This window comes from Balaenoptera acutorostrata, chromosome 17 (assembly GCF_949987535.1).
Source record: "Balaenoptera acutorostrata chromosome 17, mBalAcu1.1, whole genome shotgun sequence".
Taxonomy (NCBI): domain Eukaryota; kingdom Metazoa; phylum Chordata; class Mammalia; order Artiodactyla; family Balaenopteridae; genus Balaenoptera; species Balaenoptera acutorostrata.
Window position 1 is genome coordinate 51,961,916 of NC_080080.1, and position 6,198 is coordinate 51,968,113.

At 34.4% G+C, this 6,198-nt stretch overlaps 1 pseudogene; it reads left to right on the forward strand.

Annotated features, from left to right (window-relative positions):
* Positions 1–2,228: 2,228 nt before the first annotated feature.
* LOC103020676 (isoleucine--tRNA ligase, mitochondrial-like) lies at positions 2,229–4,526 on the forward strand (annotated as a pseudogene).
* The last annotated feature ends 1,672 nt before the right edge of the window (positions 4,527–6,198 follow it).

The window sequence follows — 6,198 nt, forward strand, 5'->3', positions numbered from 1 at the left end:
TTATTAACTCTCAGGTCCCTGAAAAGCTTCATAAATCTGTTCAATCCATCATTACTGTGTGTTCAGATTACACACTCTATAACATTGATCTGGTTTTCAAAATAGATATTTATCCTGGTAAGTATGGTTTCTGCAGAAAGGATTGTTTTAGTTCACTAACTAGATCAATACTTTACATCAGCTGACTGCCATTGTAATTCACATTTTATTTTCTCTGAGTATGGTTATAGTATAGTATTCCATCAGATATTGTCCAAAAGAGAAGGAATTATCCACTGGTTATCTGGACTAGAGATGAAGGATTATGTCTTACTGATTTGATAGTATTTATGTTTTTATTACATATAATTTATATTGTCCAGTAGTGTCCTGCACATGTACAGGACACAATATTTATTAAATGAAGGATCATTTAGTATTATCATCTATATGATCTATTTTATTTTAATTTCTCATTAACACTATCAAGGATTAAAACATCCATACTTAGTTCTTAGAATTGAAACTGGATGACACCCTATGCAATTTAGGTAGTTCACTGGTAAATTTTATAACACCAAAATTCAAATTATCATAACATGGAATTTGGAATTAGAGGACATTGATTTAAGTCCTAAGTCGTCAGAGTCTGAACTTGGATAAGTCATTTTACCTCTCTTAAACTGAGTTTTATCACTTTCAATATAGAGCTAATAATATTTATTTCAGTTGTGATGAGAATTCTAAAAAGACAAAACGTATAAGAAGGCATATTTTAAATTGCAAAGCACTACACATTTGTTATGGATAAAAGTCATATTATATCACTGTTTGGAATGATAGTCCACTAAAAGCATGTTGTAGAAATGAGATTACTAGGTAATGGTGGGTAACAGAGGTGGACAAGGGGAGGGAAAAGAGAAGAGAATATATAAAGACAAACTCTGTCTACTCCTTAATTGTGCTGTGGTCTGCATTTGACCAATTCACCTTCACAATAAGATTTCTTAAAACTTCCTTCTAACTCTGAGAAACAATATTGCTTACCCTAATATTAAACAAGCTAATGAATTATTTCATTTTTAAACTGTAAATGTAAGTTTGAATTAATAAATTACTAAGACTCATTTTGGAACTATCAGGTTGATACTGTTTTAATATCAGGTTGTACTGTATTGACATCAGGTTGATACATATTGGATGAATTTAGCTCAGCTTGACCTATCGTTTTTGGTAGTGAGTTCATAATGAAAAAAAAAAAAAAAGCACGTGAGAAACAAGTCAATGTGAGCAAAGATAGCAAAAACAAAAAATCAAAACTAGTAAATAATTATCTACACTGTATAAAATGTTTAAAATACATAGATGGATTAGAAATACAAGGAAAAACAATGGCAAGACAAACATTTTTAAATGACAGAAATAGAGAATGGCATGAAAAGTTTAATAACTAAAACTAAAAATTAAAGGCACAGACATTCATTTCCGCTTCCATCCATAACCAAGCCACCAGCCTTTTGATAGAAACACCATAAAAGAGGAGACAATGGAATTAACAGACACGAATTTAAAACAGCTATTAGAAATATATTCAAAACTCTGAAGGAAATATAAATGAAATATTTAAAATAAAGTTATAAGAAGAAACTATAAAAGACTTAGAAAAAATAAAATATCTGAAACAAAAACGTCACCACAGGCTCCTTCTGTGCTCTGTGCACACGCATTCCCGGTGGGGGCCACGGAGTTTCTCTGAGGCCCAGATGGCAGGAGCTGAGCATCAGGTGCTGGACTGCAGGCCTGAATGCCCCGCTGTGCCTTTTGAGCTGGGCCCTTGGGAGCCAGACACACAGGGAATCTGTGGGGCCACCCTGCCTTTCCTGTCACCTGGGAAGGTGAGGAACCAAGATAAGGTGTCTGCCATTGTTAGTCACCGGAGGCAGTGGCCAGCTGCCTAACCTGAATAGAGGCAAATAGGACAATATGGAGCTGCTGTTGTAGATCCCCTTTGCCTTGAAGTTACTGGGCCACCAGCAGCCCAACACAGACATGGAGATCTAGCAGATTTTATTGGCTGAAAATGTAAGTGAAGAAACTTCTAGAAATGTAGATTTTCATAACTTCACAGCAAAGAGAAAGAAACGACAGAATTTTGCCTTCATGACGGACCTCCTTATGCAAATGGTGACCTTCATGTAGGACATGCTTTAAATAAGACTTTGAAAGACATGACTGGCTGATACTTTACGATGACAGTTTCCAAAATACATTTTGTGTCAGGATGATATTGTAATGGGTTACTCATTGAAGTAAAAATATTACCAGAACTTGGTGAAAAAGCTCAGAATCTTTCATCCGTGAAATTAGAAAGTTCATTTGGTAAAGCAGCCAATGAGAAACAGAAATTGGCATTTAGTCTTTGGATAGTAATAGTAGATCGCAATAATTGCTACTCTACATTTGATAGAAAATATGAAGCCAAACAATTGAGAATTTTCTAATAAGTGTTTGATAACAGCTTGGTTTATCAATATTACAATACCTGTGTTTCGGTTTCCCTGGTCAAGGACTGCTTAGGTTCTACTTGAGCAGAACTTGAATAAAATCCTGAGTGTGTCAGTTGTTCTATACATTTAAAATTCTCTCACTTGAAACTTTCTAAGTTGGCATCCCTTATAGATAGTTTATCTTCTGTTAGCTTTTTTAGTCTGAACCACACAGTCTTGGACTTTTCCAGCCAGTTGCATTGTTTGCTATGTGCCCAAATCCAAGTACACTATTGAGAAATGTTCCAGTTCTGGAAATATCTATATATTTCCTGCAGATAAAGTAACACCTGTTGCTTCTACTTTGGAAACAATATTTGGAGTTATTTCAATATTTTCAAGTGTAACTTTGAAAAATGGTATTTGTACCCATCCTATATCTCCTGATAAAGCTCTCCTCTTTTATCTTCAAATTATACGACCATGACAAAACAAACAGGATTGGTTCACACAGTCCCAAATCATGATAAGGAAGATTAGAGTGTAGATTTTCAACACAACCTGTTAATGAATTTTTCACTAGATGAGGATGACATTTTCACAGATGTTTCAGGTCCTAAACTTCAAAGACTGTACTTAAAGAAGGAACTGTTGTGGTAATAAATGTGCTTCAGGCAGCAAAGCATTTGTTGAAAAAGGATAATTTGGTATTTAGCTATCCTTACGTCTGGAGGACTCAGAAGCCAGTGGTTACTCATGTCTGAAAGCAGTGGTTTGTAAGATATTAAGACCACATGAATTTTAAGACCACAGCCAAGGAATTGTTTTAAAAGTGGGAACTTCCTCCTAGATCAAGTGTGAATGCCGTGGTCAAAATCATGGACACACAACTATATTAGTATATATCAAGGCAAAGAGATTGAGGTGTTCAAATTCCTATGTTTTGTCATAATACACAAGATGAATTACTGATCAACATCCAAACCACTGAGCATATTATTGAACAAGTGGAACAACACAGCAGTGATATCTAATAGACTCCTTCCCCTGAACAACTGCTTCCAAAAGAAGTCAAATCTCAGATTGGTGGTCCTGATACCTTGGAATATGTGCCAGGCCAGGATATTTTAAACATCTGGTTTAATAGATTTTCATGGCTTCATGTTCTTCCAGGTACTGACTAAAGAGCCAATTTGTACTTGAGAGGAAGAGTCCAGCTTGGTGGTTGGTTTCAGTCTTTTTTGATTAACATGTGTGACAGCAAGGAAAAAAGCATTTAGTAAGACAGTGGTTGTCAGGAATTAACCTTGGGGAAAGGGATAATAGATTTTTAAATCTTTGAGAATATCATTAATCATAATGTTGTCATCAGTGGAACACAAGATAAAAGCAGGGAGCCTCCCTAAGGTACTGATATCCTTCTTTGGTGGTAGCTGAGTCTTGTGTCATCATTAAAGTGACAGTTGGTTCATCTGTTCTTAATGCTGCCAGAGATGTTAGCAAGTTTAGGAATACCACGTGCTTTTTTTGTGGGGGAGGGGGTGGCTGGTTTCAGTACAGAACTGGTTTCAGTTCTGCTAAGGATATGTTTGTCATAGACCAGTATGCTACACTTAACTGTAGGATTTTGCAAACAAGATTATTGAGTCATATAAACAATATGATCTTGGAAAAGTTGTTTGCCTATTACAAGCATTTTATGCCACTGAACTCTCTTTTATTTCAGTGTAATCAAAGTTAGGCTTTATTGTGAAAATGAAAATGATCTCAAATCAACTCAAATGAAGTCAAATCAAATCAACTTGTCAGACTGCATCAACTAAAATTTTGGATGTAATATTTTCTTTGCTTTCACTCTTTCTCATGTCTGAAGACATATTCTAGCACATACCTCATGTTAAAGAACTCAAGAGTGTTTTTCGTACTGAGTAGAATAGTACAACAAGGAACCGGAAGAAGCAAGATAGGCAGAACCAGTAAAGAGTGCATGTGCAATGGGAGATTCATTTATTGGAAGCATCTCTGGCAAAAATGCAGCAGAGTACAAGGCTATCACTGTGATGGAACTTGGCCTGCTTTTTGAGGTAATAGAGATGCAATGAACTGAGGAGACTTCTCGTACCCCTCAGTTGAAGGAATTAATGATGACTTCTCACAGACTTTACTCACTCAACAACCTTGAACAATAAATGCAGATGTAATTGAGCTTAAAGGCACAATCCTAATTAATTTAGAAGGTGGTGATATTTCTGAAGAGTTTTCATATAAAGTGATTGTCATGCCAACTACCAAAGAAAAATACCCTCCTTGTTGGAAGTATACAGCTGCATCATCAGATAAACTCTGCCCTTGTGTTCAGAAGTAAGTGGTTGAAAGTAGTACTTCACTTTGTTATTAACAGCTCTCTGAGCAATAACACCCTGACAGTACTGACTAGGGGTTTAATGGACTGTTTATAATGGAAAGAAATCCAAGATCTATATAATGAGAGAAAGAGTAAATAGTGGAGGATGGATATCAAATCACAATTATAAAAGAAGTATCTACTATAAATAGAGATAGAATAATGTGCATATATACATGTGAAAAAATATATATGTAGGTGTATTATTTCATATATCCATATCACAGACTTATTCAGGCATAGATATTGACTATCTTGCATTCAAATGTGGCTGAGCTGAGAATATTTTATATTTTATAAATCTTTTTGACCCAGTATTTAAAGTTCTATAGTGTCTGAAAATGAAGACATTCTGGAAAACTTAAAACAAATAAACAGATGATCTTAGTAGCAGGGAAATATGGTAGGAAAAAAGATCAGCAAGCTTGGAGATACCATAATAGAAAATATCCAAATTAAAGCAAGAAAAAAGTGTTCATAAAAATATTAATTCTCCAATGCACATGCAGTATGGTTTTCCACAAAAGAGGAAGGCAGTAAAAAATGGGAAAAATATGGCAGAAATTTTTCAAATTTGACAAAACTACGAATCAAAGTCCCAAAAAGCTGAACAAATTTCAGTAGGATAAACACAAAGAAAACCACAACAAGCCACATTATCATCAGACTACTGAAAACAAGATAAAGGAAATCTTTAAAAAAAGACAGAAGGGGAAATAATATAGAGGGGAACAAAATAAGAGTAATTGTGGGCATATGGTCAAAAATAATGTAAATCAGAAAAAGTAGAAGAGTATCTATGAAGTGCTGGAAGAAAAAAGATAAAAAGAACAAAAAACAAACCCAGTGAACCAAGAATTGTTTATCCAGCAAAAGGATACTTCAAAAATAGAAAGACATATAGACAATTCAAATGAAAAAAAGCAGACAAAATTAATCTCCCATGAACTTTATTACAAGAAATGTTAAAGATAGTGTTTCGGTGTGATTAATTAAAGACATAAATAGTAAATTTTAGAGCCACCACAAAATTGATTATGTAAATATCATCCTCCTGTACTTACTCTAAGTATATTAATCTTAAATAGTCTACATTTCAAATATCTTCTAGATAGGTGATCACACAAATATTTTATACAAGTACTTGCTTATATTCATTAAATATTTAGAGAAATGATTCATAACACATCTATGAAGATTTTGAAACATGCAGATGTTCAGGCCCCACCCAAGATTAATTGAATCAAAATCTCTAGGTTAGCAGTTCTGAGCAGTTCTGCAAATTCAAGGAATTCAAAAGCACACTGAAAAGTTTTTGTGCTTATTCAG